Consider the following 16,430-nt stretch of genomic DNA (forward strand, 5'->3'; position numbering starts at 1 on the left):
TGATCCTTGATGTAATCCCACCTCCACTTTAAACACATCTGTCACTCCCACTGCAGATCTCACCACTGTCACACTACCCTTGTACATATCCTGTACCACTCTTACATACTTCTCTGCCACTCCCAACTTCCTCATACAATACCACAACTCCTCTCTAGGCACCCTGTCATATGCTTTCTCTAAGTCAACAAAGACACAATGCAATGCCTTCTGACCTTCTCTCTACTTCTCCATCAACACTCTCAGAGAAAACATTGCATCTGTAGTGCTCTTTCCTGGCATGAAACCATACTGCTGATTACTAATCATCACCTCCCTTCTTAACCTAGCTTCTACTACTCTTTCCCATAATTTCCTGCTGTGACTGATCAGTTTTATCCCTCTGTAGTTACTACAGCTCTGCACATCACTCTTATTCTTAAAAATCGGTACCAAAATACTTTTTCCTCCACTCCTCAGGCATTCTCTCACTGTCCAAGATTTCATTCAAAAATCTGGTTAAAAATTCCACTGCCATTTCTCCTAAACATCTTCAAGCTTCCACAGGTATGTCATATGGACCAACAACCTTTCCATTCTTCATCCTCTTCATAGCTTTCCTTACTTCCTCCTTGCTAATCCATTGCACTTCCTGATTCACTATCCCCACATCATCCATCCTTCTCTCTCTCTCTCATTCATCAGCCCCTCAAAGTACTCTTTCCATCTGTTCAACACAGTCTCCTCGCTTGAGTATGTTTCCCTCATTATCCTTTATCACCCTTACCTGCTGCACATCTTTCCTAGCTCGGTCCCTCTGTCTAGCCAATTGGTACTGGTCCTTTTCTCCCTTCTTAGTGTCCATCCTTTCATAGAACTCTCCATATGCCTTATCCTTTGCCACCTCTCTCTTTGCCATACACCTCATCTCTTTATACTTCTGTCTACTTTCTTCATCTCTTTGACAATCCCAATTCTTTTTCACCAACCTCTTTCTCTGTATACTCTCCTGTACTTTCTCATTCCACCGCCAGATCTCCTTGTCCTCCTTCCTCTGTCCAGATGTCACACCAAGCACCTTTCTAGCAGTCTCCCTTACTAGCTCTGCTGTAGTTACCCAGCTGTTCAGTAACTCTTCACTGCCACCCAGTGCCTGTCTTAACTTTCTCTGGACTCCACCTCACAATCACCCTTTTTCACTTTCCACCATTTGATCCTTGGTGCTGCCCTCTCACTCCTTTGCCTCTTCTTGATCATCAACGTTATTCTACAGACCACCATTCTATGCTGCCTAACTACACTTTCCCCCATCACCACTTTACAGTCTCCAATCTCCTTCAAACTGGCCCTCTTGCATAGGATATAATCCACCTGTGTGCATGTCCCTACACTCTTGCATGTCACCCTATGCTCCTCCCTCTTGTTAAAATACGTATTCACCACAGCCAAGTCCATCCTTTTTGCAAAATCCACTACCATCTGACCTTCTGCATTCCTTTCCTTAACACCATACCTATATCACTTCCTCATCCCCTCTGTTCCCTTCACCAACATGCCCATTGAAATCTGCTCTAATCACCACTCTCTCACCCTTGTGTACAGTTATCACCACTTCATCTAACTCACTCCAAAATGTTCTTTCTCATCCATCACACACCCAACTTGCAGAGCATGTGCACTAACAACATTCATCATTACACCATCAATTTCCAGCTTCATAAACATTACTCTATCTGACACTCTTTTCACCTCCAGAACTCTCTTGGCATACTGTTCCTTCAGGATAACCCCTATCCCATTTCTCCTCTCATCCACACCATGATAGAACAAATTGCACCCACCTCCAATACACCTGGCCTTACTTCCCTTCCACCTGGTCTCTTGCACACACAATATATCAACCTTTCTTCTGTCCATCATATCTGCTAGCTCTCTCCCTATACCAGTCATACTGCCAACATTCAAAGTTCCTACCCTTATTACCACTCTCCTAACCTTTCTCCTCTCTTCCTGCATTTGGGCATGCCTTCACCCTCTTCTTCTCCTCCTTTGGCCGACAGTAGCCCAATTTCTGCCAGCACCCTGTTGGCTAACAGTATTGGTGGCGGTCATTGTTAACCCGGACCTCGACCGATCCGGTATGTACATCTGTATTGTTTTCCGCATATCTCATTTGGCAAATGTTTTACGCCAGATGCCCTTCCTGATGCAACCCTCCCCATTTGTCCGAGCTTGGGACTGGCACAAAGAAATGCACTGGCTTGTGCATCCCTAGTGGCTGGGTTAGGGTACTGCTAAAAATAAGGGAGGAAAAACCAAGGACCATTCTTATAACTCCAGAATGGCACCGGCAACACTGGTACCCCTTGCTGCGCAGCCTGTCCATGCTACCTTTGTGGCATCTTCCTCAGTTTCCAAGCCTCCTCACCCAGAGAGAAGAGGAATTCATGCATGCCCAATTGCAGACATTCAGTTTGGCAGCTTGGCTTATTCCCTAACCATGAACCAATCTGCCAACCTCAGTAAACAGGTTCTGGATGTTTTCTGTGAGGCCAGATGTCCTAGCACCAGAAAGTCTTATGCTGATAATTGGAAAAGATTTTGCACCTGGATCTAGGCTAAGGGAACCAATACCCTCCCTCTCATCCTGGATTACTTTGCTGACCTACTACACAGTGGCCTCTCTTTCTCCTCTATAAAAATTCATGCCTCTGCTATTTGTGCTCATTTTCCCACTGAACGGCACCCTTTCTCATACCCCTTTGATCAAACAGTTCCTAAGAGGTGCTAGCAACTTGAGGCCACCCGGAAGGGCACCAACACCAGCTTGGGACCGTAACTTTGTATTGGAAAAGCTCACTGCCACCCCCCCCCCCCCCCCCGAGCCAGTTTCTTCTGCAGAGCTAAAATTTCTCTCCTGGAAGACAGCATTCCTTCTGGCTATTACTTCAGCCAGAAGACTCTCTGAGCTGCAAGCACTCATGGCTGTTGAACCCTTCATCATCTTCCATGCAGACAGGGTATCCTTCAGAACTAACCCATCCTTCATGCCCAAGGTGGTGTCCAGTGAGGTTCTCAACCAGTCCATTCATTTTCCCACCTTTTTTCCTAATCCCCAGAACAAGGGGGGAAGGATTATTCACTCTCTAGATGTGCACAGACAGCTCAGATTCTATCTAGACAGGACTGAATCCTTCAGAAAATCTGATCAATTGCTGGTTAGCTTTGCTACAGGGGCAGAAGGCAAAGCCATATCCAAACCATTTCCAAATGGATAGCACACTGAATCCCATTTCTGCTACAAACAGCATGGAAAGCTTCCCCCCAAGGGGGTCAGGACACACTCCACTAGAGCAGCCTCCACCTCTGCAGCTTTCCTCAGAGGAGTCCCCACCAGGGACATTCTAGAGGCTGCCACCTGGACATCTGTTCAGACTTTTACCAAGCATTACCACCTGCCTCTCTTCTCCAAATCCAGGGCAGGGTTTGCCTCTGCAGTCTAGCAGGGCATCCTAGCCAGCCCCTAGTTTCCTTGACTGCCTCCATCCTTTTCCTCAGCTTTGGGAATCAACCCAAATGTGAAGACTGCAACAGTGAAACACGAAGAACATAGTACAGTTGTGTACACTTACCATAAATGTAGATGTTCGAGTGTATTCGCTGTTGCAGTCCTGGTTTCCCTCCCTCCATCACCCTTTCCTCTCTTTCTCCTTTTATTATCTTTCTAAGTTGTTGTTCTCCTTTCCTTACAAGGGACATATTGATATTTATTTCCCACTGGTGGGGTTCTTCCACCAGAACCTGGCCTCCTACGTGGGGGCTGCTGACAGGTTAGAGCAAGAAAAACTGATGTAACGGCTGCCTTACATTATACTACTGACAACCTGCCGTCAGTCCTCAAGTAACAGCAACTGAAGTAGAAATACTAGGTATCTGGTATTCAGGCCGGCCGAGAGCTACCCTGGTAGGGATAACCCAAATGTGATGACAACAAACAGTGAATACACTCAAACATCTACATTTATGGTAAGTGTACACAACTGTACTTTTTATATAACTCTTTGTGATATTATTTTCTTTATTGTGAAATTTTCCATATCTGGATGCCTTTGCCTGTATTTCTCTTCAAAAATCTTTAAGGCTGCCTTTTTTCTGTTGATTAATTTGGCTTTCTCCTTTGCATAAATATTGCACCATATCAGATTTGTCTTTCTTTCCAATGTCCACATTTCTTTTTTATACCCTTCAAACATCTCTAAATTTTGTTCTTTAAATTTTTGCACTTTCTCAGTTGCTTATTTTTCCAAAATTGCACAAGGTCTCTTGGTCTGTATAGTGTTTTTCATGGATCTGTTGTATTAATAAACACAAATTTTAATTTGAAGCTTCTGACAGTTTTTCTTGTGGAAGTAATTTTCTTTCCTCTAATTTCTCTCTTAATCTTTTTGTGTATCTTTTGTCTGGAAATTCTGGGCTTCTTGCATAATAGTAACAATGCGTAATTTCTTTCTTATCCTCAATAGTCCACTCTATCATCTGTATGGCTCTTTTTTGGCCTATCAGTTTTTGTGGACTGCTATTTCCTTCTACTACAGGGGGCCTTGATTTCCCCATTAGGAGCTATCCAGTAGTGCCTTAGTCGGGGGGGGGGGGGGGCTCCCTTCCTTCCTTCTCTGTGCTTTTTCTCCATTTCCCTCATTGTCAAGTTTCTGCAGAAGGCACACGTGAACAAAGCCAGTCATTCTGTTTGCCCCATATTGGCCTTGAAATTGTTCCCTCTGCTCTGGCTTAATCTCCTGGAGAAATCTCTCAGCTTGAGATCCTGCAGACCCCTTGTCACTCACTCATCTGGCAGATCTCACCCAGATCTTCAGTCCCTCATATTTATCAAATTGTATTTCAACTTCTGATGATGGTTAGCAACCCAGCTTACCCCAAGAGGGGGTCCATATCCTTGTTTCAGCTCAGAAACCATTTTGTGGTGTGGGTGTTGGAAAGGAAAATGTATCTTTTTTAATGCCAGTTAAAGTGGTTTTATACTACTTCACTCTTAGTTTTGAACTGGCCTGAACTTTTTTTCTGTCAAAGTTCACACAGTGGTTATTGCTAACTTCCACTTGGGGCATCAGAATTCTTCCCTAGAATCACTTGTCATTTGCAAGACATTTCTCAGGGGAGACTTTCTTCTTAAACCTGATTAGAGAATTCCATTGCGGGAATCTGAAGTTATGGAGCAGTTAACTAAACTCCTCTTTGAACCAGTGGCATTGAAGTTCCTCTCCTGTAAGATTATTTTCTTAGTACCTATTATGTCAGCTACATGTATCTCTGAACTTTGAGTGTTATGTTTCTCACTGTAACCAAAGATGTAGAACACATGTCCTTGCAGTCGCACAAATATTGCAGACACAAGAACTGAGCTCACGTAGTTTGCCAAACATGCACCACTTGATACCAAAACTCTTTACAAACTCTTCACATACTGTAATAAAGAGGTGCAGAAAACTCTTAAAATCAAACAAAATTTAATAAATTGGTTAAGCACTTTTGTCCATAGTGTGTTCGGAAAGAGTTTTGGGATCAAGTGGTACATGTTTGGCACACTACGTGAACTCGGTTCTTGTGTTTCTCAGTATGTAGTATTTCATAAAGATTGAGTGATATTGCGCAATAATCTTTACTTTATGCATGAGGTGACTAATGAGTCCAACATTAATCAGGCCATTAATCTTCATGTAATTTTTTCCTAAATTACACAAACAAAAGGAATTTCTTTTTCAATGCCAGGATGTGAATAAACAGTTATGACTGTCTCTAGCATACTAAACCTGAAAAAGGACTCTCAGATATCTGTCTCCTTTGTTACTAACAGATTGTGCACTAAGGTTTCAGATGTAATATTGACAAGAAAGTAAATGACTGTATTAAATGTGTTTACACATAACAAGTTTTTGGAGCAAACCTGTACCAGAGCAGTAGCCACCTCTCAGGTGTTCTTCCACATTGCCTCCAAAGATGATATATGCAAAACTTCTACATGGGCTTCTTTGGCCACATTTATGAAGCACTAAAATCTGGATAGACTTGTCAGGTCTCATATGGTCTTTAGGGTATTGTCCCTGTTTGGTGATTGGGGACTCTGACCTAGCAGTAGAGGAAGATGAACCATGACCTTATCCCATTTGAAAGGTATATATAGACTCACAGATGAGTTCCCAGTGGGAGTGGGTGTGCATCAAAGTTCAGCTCTGAGCCCACTGCTGTTCATACTGGTGATGGACCACATTAGCAAACAGGTCAGAGGGGACAGATAAGCAAAGCTGCTGTATGCAGACAATATGGCATTGTAGGCAGATTCTGATCAAGAACTTCAGCAAATTATAGCGTACTGGAATGCGAAACTGGAGGCACATGGCATCAAACTAAGTACAGATAAAAGCTGTAATGGCAGCAAGTGGGGGAAATCGAAAGAAGCTGAGAATTGAGATAGAAGGGAAAATAATTGAATAGGTTAATAGCTTCAGGTATCTGGGAGGGGTAGTTGAGGAGAAAGAGAAGTTGAATGAAGTAAAAGCTAGAATCAGAGGTGCTGCAGCCAACTGGCACAGAGTGTCAGGAGTAGTGTATGACAGAAGAATGCCAAAGAAATTGAAAACTAAGATGTACAAAACAGTGGTACAAATAGTACTACTATATGGTACAGTAACCTCGGCAGTAAAGGCAGAGCAGATGAGGTAGTTAGAGGCGATGGAGATTAAGTGCCAGAGACGAGTGGTGGGATACACACCATGGGACAGACAAAGAGATGAGGACTTCGGAGCAGACGCCAAAGTAGCTCCAGTTATAGAAAAGGTCAAAGAGAACAGATTACAGTGGTTCAGGCACATGTGCAGGAAAGCAGAAGTCAGTCTGGTGAAGATTTGAGAGACACAGGAAGAAAGCAAGAGGAAACAAGGTCATGGATTGTGTGAGAGAAGACCTGCGACAATCAGATATGACTGTGAGAGAAGGTGGGAGAGTTGCACTGAATAAAGAGAAATGGCAATAGTTGACAGGACATCCTAACCTCATGTAGAAGATGGGGAAAAGGGGGTTGATGATGTTGATTATGATGATGATGATGATACTTACCTTGATGATATATTTGCATGAAGGTGGTTCGTCCTACTCTACGGTTCTGTCCTCCTTTCCCAAAACCTATCTGAGGGGCATAGAATGTTCACATATGCTGTAAGCAGTGTGTGCGCTCAAGGAGGTCTTCTCCAATCTGGTGAGAAAGGTGTAGAGTAGAAGCTTATAGCTAAGGGACTAGTTGAACTCTGGGAAAATTTGTATCTGTGCTGATGTGACTGGGAGATGAAGCAACAACCTTAGCAGAAGAGGAGCGAGAGATATAAGCATGCAGATCTAGCACTTCGATAAATTCATAACTTTCAGTTTTTGTTTTTATTTATTATTGTAGACTACTTGAAGAGTAACCTAACCTTAAACATTCTGAGCTGCATTCAAGACTACTTGGCATCATTGAGTCAGAGGGCTGTCAGTTATGGAGGCTGCAATGTGTTCCACAGCCTTGAACAAGAGGTGACATCAGTGATACACTCCAGAATGCCTTGGACAGTGCCTTTATCTTCCAGTTTTGCACTTTGCTAATGTGCTGAGCACCTGTCTACCAGTGAGAAGGCAGTCTATTACAGAAGGAATTGCTTCAACAAAGGCAGTCATCCGTGTAATGCTTAGTCACTTCCTCCCTACCAGCCCTCTAGTCAGGCCTACCCCGAAACCATTTTGTTGGTAACATATCTACAGCAATATCTGTGTGGCATAGAATGGCTAAATATATTTTACTGTTATAAAAAGATATTTATTAGGTAAAAATCTACTCCTCTTTCTCTGATATGCATTAACTCTTTCTAAATGTGCACGTTTTTCTCTCTCTAAGAATGGGACTATATTGTAGTCATAGCTTTCAACCATTAAATCTTAAGATTAACAACTGTGATACTATGTGTTATGAACAGAGTGCCGAAATGTTTCAGTTGGTCTTCAAATCATGAGGTGAGATGCCCTGAACATTCTAGAATAGCATGTTTTAATACTTTGTTTTTCATTAAGCTCTCCGTACTTCTATTATAGTTTAGATTTTTCTTTTAAAATTATAGTGAGTAGTGTGAAGCACCTTTTTAATGTTGAAGAGGGGTTTGCTAAGCCAGGTTAGGAAGTATACTTCCCATAATGTATGATTGCTGAACAACTAGGTTTAGGTCATTGGTCACACTAGTTTACATTTTTCCAAAATGTTTTTACTTTGAAGATTAGTGCCTACTTTATTTTCTGTATGTATTCAGATTATAAGATATCTACTATACAAACAAGGATTCAAACATAGTTATTCTGATGTAATGTACTTTTGCTCACATATGTGTATGGTGACTTTGTTACATTAACTTGCTGGACTCAAGAACACCCCTTTGATACCGTGTTGGTGTTTGCTTCAGAATTGGCTGACAGTGGTTGGATTCAAACTCCATCCATACCCAACCAGCTGTGATGTATAGGTGGCAAAAGGTGAATTTGAAGTGAAAAATATGGAATGTACCTTTAAATGTATTTTGTGTTGTGACTGTGTTATGAAAATTAGTCAAGCAATTACTGTTTTAGATAAAATAATGATTACCAGTTTAGTTTGTTTAAAATGATGTTATGTAAAAGCAGACATACCAGAAGATGTTTTCTCAATAAGATAGTCATAATGGGTTATAACAGACACCAAAAAACTGAGTAAAAAACAAATAAGTCCAAGCGACTATTGAGTCCGAACAGTTGATTTAATTTTAAGCGCTTTTCATCTGCTTACTAGCAGACTTCTTCAGAAATTACAACACCACATAGGAAAACTGTTTAAATAAAAATAGACACCAAAAAACGCGGGACAATTAATCAGTTAACAAGTACCCATTTAAGCAGATTGCACATAAACAACCCTAAGTCACTCATTTATACATTAAAATGAATTAAGAATTATTTAAAAATTACAAAATATAAGATATATCTACCATAATGGTTAGTACATTACTCAATATTCAAATAAAAACAAACAAAGAAATACACATTAAACTGTTTATAAATTTACATATAAATAAATAAATAAATCTATCTAGCCCAGTTATATCTTAACTGTAAAGATTACCTCTGTAGGCTCCTGAGTTTCAGTATACTGCTTATTGAGCATGCATCATTTAATCCAGGAGCATTCCATGCATCCAACTTTATTTGCCACTTCAGTTCTAATTCTTCCAGTCTGAAAGCAAAAGGACCACCTCTGAAATCGCGTTTAATACTATCAATGACTAAAAATTTAAACTGACGACTACTATTTACAGAAACATGTTTAGCAAGTGCGTTGTCTAATTTGTTATGACTTATAGCATATAAATGCTTATACATCCTGTCCTGGAGTCTACGCTCCGTTTTCCCCACATAAAACGCAGGGCAACACATACACCTTGCTAAATAAACAATCACACTTGAATTACAGTTAAATTTTCCATGTAAACTGTATTTGTGACCGTTGATTATAAAGAAGTTAGTCACATCTACATGTTTACAAAAATTACATGACTCACATTTGTCCATGCCCAAAGTATTAAAAGATTTAGGAATCTGCCTTTCCAACAATTCTTTCAAGTTTCTACCCCATTTAAACACCACATTTGGGGAATCACCATGTTTACTCAACACACCCTGGTTACATCTGAACAGCTCCCAGTTTTTCTTAATAATGTTGACACAAGAACTGCTTTGTAAACTAAATGTAGTTATAAAATAGTACGTAATGAATGTTGATTTCTATATAGCACTTCCTTATTGTGCTTAGGTGACTCAACAAAGTCAGTAGTCGTTAAAGCTTCTAAAGCCGGTTTACTCCTAACCAATATTGGCTCAAACATGTGATTAGCTCTTTTAATTTCCACTTCTACTATCAATGCATCCAACAAGGATTCCGGATACCCCCTATGCAGAAATGATGTTTTCAAAAATGCGCATTCCTCCTGAAAATCCTCATCTTGGGAAGAAACTGGTGGAAAGGGTGGCAACAAGAAAAACTGGGAGCTGTTCAGATGTAACCAGAGTGTGTTGAGTAAACTTGGTGATTCCCCAAATGTGGTGTTTAAAGGTAGAAATAAATCTTTTAATACTTTGGGCATGCACAAATGTGAGTCATGTAATTTTGTAAACATGTAGATCTTTATAATCAACGTCACAAATACAGTTTACATGACAGGATGTATGAGCATTTATATGCTATAAGTCATAACAAATTAGACAAACTGGAAGAATTAGAACTGAAGTGCAATAAAATTGGCTGCATGCAATGCTCCTGGATTAAATGAAGCATGCTCAATAAGCAGTATACTGAAACTCAGAGCCTACAGGTAATCTTAATACAGTTAAGATATAACTGGGCTAGATAGATTTATTTATTTATTTATATGTAAATTTATAAACAGTTTAATATGTATTTCTTTGTTTGTTTTTATTTGAATATTGAGTAATGTACTAACCATTATGGTAGATATATCTTATATTTTGTAATTTTTAAATAATTCTTAATTCATTTTAATGTATAAATGAGTGACTTAGGGTTGTTTATGTGCAATCTGCTTAAATGGGTACTTGTTAACTGATTAATTGTCGGTGTCTATTTTTATTTAAACAGTTTTCCTATGTGGTGTTGTAATTTCTGAAGAAGTCTGCTAGTAAGCAGATATAGTCATAATGGGTCACAGAAGGTGCACTGACCAAAGATTTGGGTTTCATGGTGGTTGATATACAGTTGGAAGCTATAGTGGATATGGCATTGAGCAAGTTTAGGCAAAGATTTTTGCAAATTTGGCTTTGGTGCATAAGGCTGTGGGTTCTATTTCCACAGCTGGTAGATTGATTGTTGACACTGCAGTGCAGTATAAGAGGATTGCTGTACTCCTCAGTGTGTCATCCTTCAGATGAGATGTTAAACCAAGGTCTATCTACTTGGGTTGGTAGTAGCTGAGGTGGCCGTGAAAGATCCCATAACACCCATCAAAAAGAAAAGGGGAAGTTCTTTGATGCTCCAGCCAAATTTCCTCTAGTGGTATAAATACCACCTCAGTTCTCTCCTGAAAGGAGGATAGTAGCCTAGTGGGACTAACCTAGTTAACAAAGGTTAAATAAATAAAATAAAAAGTAAGTTTTGGTGGAACTGAAGAGAAGGCCTGCAGCTGTGATCTTTGCTTTGGTGCCTGTTGCTGGAGGGGCTGTGTGAGGTTGAGTTTGTATGCTAGAGATGCCTCTAAGGACTGTTCGCTTACATAGCTGGCGCTGTGTGTGTTGTAAATAACTTGGGGAGTTTACTAGAAAAGCCACATGGCTATGTTTTCATGTTACTTTTAATTTTTTTTCTGCGAGTGAACATATTTCAGTCTGCCATATATTTTAAGAGATTACACTGAGGGGCATGTGCACAGTCAGTTTAGCCAAGGACTTGCCAAAGTGCTGCTCCTCATCTTGCCTCTGCTGGATGCCACAGCTTTACCAGTATTTTCTTAAAGGATTTGTAAGGCAGAAATGTTTTGTTGCTGAAAAAGTAGTGTGTTGACTGACCTGACTTTCTTGTTACCCACAACCAATTTGCATTTGCTAAACTTTAGTGGAGTCTAAGGTCAAGCCCATCAAAAGTTGCTGCAGCTTAGAGGGAGAGGCCAGTGTTATTGCTGCCCCCAGAACTCTGTGCACAAAAAGAAAGAAAGATGGCCTAAAAACATATCTGTTGGCTTTTGAAAGATAAGCCACAGATGAGAGCTCAAAAGTGTCAGCAAATACCACAATTCTCTCTTTGCAGCTGATGTGGAAGCTTTCTAAAGGTGGAGGAGACTGATTACACTGACCTCAAAAGCTTGAAAAGGGACTTGTGGCTACGGTTGGGATAACATCTGAAGTACAAGCGCTAGCATTTCACAACTGGACTATTAATGCTGACAAATCAGTATGAGAGCGGATGCATGCTATAAAACATTTTATAAAGCCATGTTAAGATACTGATAGTATGAGCAGATGCATGCTATAAAACATTTTATAAAGCCGTGGTAAGATCCTGATAGTGTGAGAGCAGATGCATGCTATAAAACATTTTAAAAAGCTGTGGACAGATCCTGATAGTAACAGTAAAAGGTAGATGGTAGGAATTCTAGCACTGGATTGGTTTAAAACAACAGTGTCAGTGACAAGTAGCACAATCACCTTTGTTGCTAGAAGATAAGAAGGCTGTGGGTTCTTTGCCTATACCATCTGCTTTGATTCATTTCTGTGTACTGACACTGCAGTCCTAATCACATCCACCTGAGTTAGTTATAGCTAAGACAAATGTAAAAGATCCAGCAGTTCTTATTGAAAAGAACTGGATATTACCCCAATACCCTGGCCAAATTTCTCATAGTTGATAAGGTGCACTTTGTCAAGGATGTATTGTATAAGCTGTGACAATGCTTTAAGCTTAAACAGTTAAATGACATCATTATCAAACACAGATCCCCTGAATCTGGATAAAGTAACCAACGATAGAAGTATAATATTCCAAAAAAGCCAACAACTCGTTGAAATACACACGGCAAAAATTATTAAAGTGTTGTTTTGCCATGTGTATTCCAACGAGTTGTTGGCTTTTTTGGAATAAATGACATCATTGTATCATCCACAGACTGATGGTTTAGTAGAGAGGTTCAGTGAACACTGAAATTATACTAAGAAAAGTCACTAATGCAGATGGTAAGAACTGGAACCAGTTGCTACACTACTTTTTTTTGCAGTAAGAGAGGTGTCACAATCTTCTGTTGAGTTTACCCTATTTGAACTCTTATGTGGCAGGTTTATTAGGGCTCTGCCTGATATTAAGGATACTTGGGAAGAAGAGAAGATATCTTTTAAAACTATGATAGAACATTGTATTAGTTTAAGGGACAGATTAAAGTTGGTTATATCCACAGTAAAGAAACACACGCAGAAATCTCAAGAGATGCAGCAACTTGTTTGTAATAAAAATGCCCGACTTATAGAATTTCTCTGAAAGTATGTACTACTATTAATACCATGCACAGAGAACAAAATTGATGGCTAAGTGGCAAGGGCCTTTTGAGGTTATCAAAAGGCCTAATGGAAGTGTTAATTTAACAGCTGTAGCAACCGGAATAGCATTCCAAAGTTTAATAACCATCCCTTGCCAGAATGGATGACCTGCTAGAGAATCTAGGAAAAGAAGATACTTAACAAAGGGGTATTGGCAGATAGCTGCCCCCCACTCCTAAAGAAGAAACGTCTTTTGTAACTCCTGAAGGTTTATTTTGTTACAGAGCGCTACCATCTGGCCTGTATTGAGCTCCACCCACTTTTCAGAGTGATGGAAAAAATAAAGAAGAAAAAAGAGGTGGTAAAACCACAACTAGAAAAAATAGACCAGAAAAGCTAGATTGGACCCTCCACTAAAAGACTAGTGAAGGTTTTCCTTGGTCTAACTGGGTACTATAGAAAATTTATACCGAATTTTGCAACTACTGCATTTTCTTTGACAGATCTCGCGAAAGGAAAACAGCCTTAACAAAATGCAGTGGCTTGTTAAGACAGAGAAAACATTTGATGAACTGAAAAGACATAGACAGGCTAACGGGAATTCTGATGGGTTGTCTAGTTCTTACAACCCTCCTGTGTAACACCAATAGTTGTGTTCTGTGAGGGTGGTTTCAGTATCTTGTGTGTGAAAAAAGTGCAATGTATCTTTAAATGCTTCTTATATCGGTGCATTCTCAAAAAAAATAAATAAATAATAGCCAGGCAGTGCTTGTTTGATAGCCTAGTACCTACCTATGAACATTATTCTATCGGCCCAAGGGCCTACGCAAGCCTAGCCAGCAAGGTTCCATAGCTTACGCCACCCAAGAAAGTTATTTTCCTGTATTACTGTCCAGCAGAGACACAGAAGTGATCCCTGGGGTGTATTTCCTATTTCCCATCCACTCATCAAGATTTTTCTTGAAGAGTGCTAATGAAGAACTTTGCTTGACATAGATGGGTAGCTTAAATAAGTTTGTATAAAAAGAATCTGGGTCTTCAATGAGAGGTTTGTCTTTTGCACTGAATGAAGCATCAGGTTTTCTGGAGGAGTCAGGATGTATAGATGTGACCTGAGACAAGTTCAGGCTATGATTTTATTTTTTGGTGAAGGCAAGGCCTGAAGCTGTGATCTTTCTTTGGAATCCTGTTGCTATCAGGGCTAAGTAGGACTGAGCTGTTATGGTAGATGATAGCCGTTTAAGGGCTGTGACTTTAAACTGAAGGTATTGTCTACTGTAAATAATTTCTGAAATTAATTGTGAAAAAAACAACTGGGCTGCATTTTCATTTCATTTTGCATTTCATTCTGCAAATAAACTTGTATTAATGCCGCAGTGTCTTTTAACCACTTACAGTCTATATATGTAGATCTGTTTCGCTACCCAAGTGTGTATGTGTGTGTGTGTGTGTGTGTGTGTGTGTGTGTGTGTGTGTGTGTGTGTGTGTGTGTATATATATATATATATATATATATATATATATATATATATATATATATATGTATATATGTTTGTGTGTGTGTGTGTGCGTGTATGTGCATGTATGTGTGTGCATATATATATATATATATATATATATATATATATATATATTTATGCTTGTGCATGTATGGATGGATGTGTATGACACAATTGGAAAAAATAAAAGATTGAACTACATCTTATTGGGCATTACTGCTTACATTTCAGCCAGATGAAAAATAAAACAAAGTACATTAAAACATTTTTTGTCGAGCAACAGTTGCCCCTACACCCCCACACCCATTGTGTTAATTATATATGCCAACTCCTAGATCACATAAAGTGGGGAAAGGGAAAATTCCCTGATCTTTGCTCTACCACAGTTTTGCAGAGGAAAAAAAAAAGCAGCGAGTGATCAGCCATGCTAGATATTTTTTCCTGCTCAACCACCTGAGATCTCAGGCAACTGAATATAACTCAGATATATTATATGATTATGATTCATTCCATCTAAAGTATGAAACAGGGAAAAAAAGGCAGTGGTACATTTCATCAAAACTACAAAAACTCAAAATGAAGTTCATTGAATGTCATACACTAAGTGCCAGATGCCAAAAGAGTTGCTGTCACTGTAAGGCCTATTTGTAAATAGTCTTACCATGGAGACCAGATTCCAAAAGATCTGCTCTAAACCTGCTTTGAGTGTAAGTGGTCACTTAAACTGAGAGCAGATCTTTTTGAATCAGACCTTAAATACAGTTTCAAAAGCATTTTTTGCAGGGGGACCCACCCTCGCAACCCCCACATATCCCTAACTTATATAACTCCACAGGCACACAACCACGGCGAAAAGTGAACACTCCTCACACACCAAGTCACTGCTGGTACACAAACACAAACTTCTAGACAGGGAGGTACAAGATAACAGAAAGCATTAGTAAGGAAGTAATACTCATCAACACTAATTTTGTATTGGAATTCTAATGATCTAAAACCACACCAACAGTCAGATTCTGTAGTCTTTCATAGCTTTCAATCAAATGAGATTCAGTCATGGGTGGTTTGGATCAAATGCGTTTCGATCAAAAGAGCCACTGTTTTTCTTTTTTGATCAAATCCGCTTTAGGTCAAATGAAACATAACTAGATATCTGTGTGTCTGTGAGTGTGATAAGGTTTCTTCTTCTTTCCGTACATTTTATTTGCCTTTGCCATTCAGCCACTGTATTGTGCTTTCGACTGAATGAAGCATAATCATATAATATATCTGGGTGTGTATGCATATATATATATATATATATATATATATATATGTATATACACATACACACACACCCACTCATGATGCACTACGTATTATTTAGACAGCATAAATATTGACAGCAAAATATCTAAACTCAAAAACTTATAAAAAAAACACAAATTATTGACAAAATCAAAGTGATACTAGGGAAAGGTTTATGGCTTTCCCCACTGTTTTAGGATTGGGTGTAAGGGTGCAGGGGGAAAGGCTTGCCCTGCTACAAAAACACTGTTTTTTGGATATGGTTATATTTTATCAATATTTTTTGTTTAGATGTTTCTGAGTTTAGATACCTTGCTGTTGATATTTTATTGCTGCTTTTATGATGTTTAGATCATTTCTAGTACTCTCTTCTCTCTCTCTCTGTATATAGTGGACCTTGTCTTTATCAGTAGAAAAATCTTAGGCCGTACAGTGTATTGGTGTAAGCAGCATTGCTTGAAAGTAACCATAATGCCATTGTATTAAATTTTATTAACAGATCTCTAGATACTGCAAGAATTATGGTGGCCATTCAGTTTTTTTTTTTTTGCTTTAGAAAATTAA

At 39.4% G+C, this 16,430-nt stretch overlaps 1 protein-coding gene across 1 annotated transcript in view; it reads left to right on the forward strand.

Moving 5' to 3' along the window:
* Positions 1–16,430, forward strand: part of IFT43 (intraflagellar transport 43) — a 2,700,032-nt gene that overhangs the window by 2,326,204 nt on the left and 357,398 nt on the right. The gene's annotated exons all lie outside the window — the stretch shown is intronic.

Source organism: Protopterus annectens, chromosome 6.part0 (genome assembly GCF_019279795.1).
Source record: "Protopterus annectens isolate FY-2018-M chromosome 6.part0, PAN1.0, whole genome shotgun sequence".
Classification (NCBI taxonomy): Eukaryota; Metazoa; Chordata; order Ceratodontiformes; family Protopteridae; genus Protopterus; species Protopterus annectens.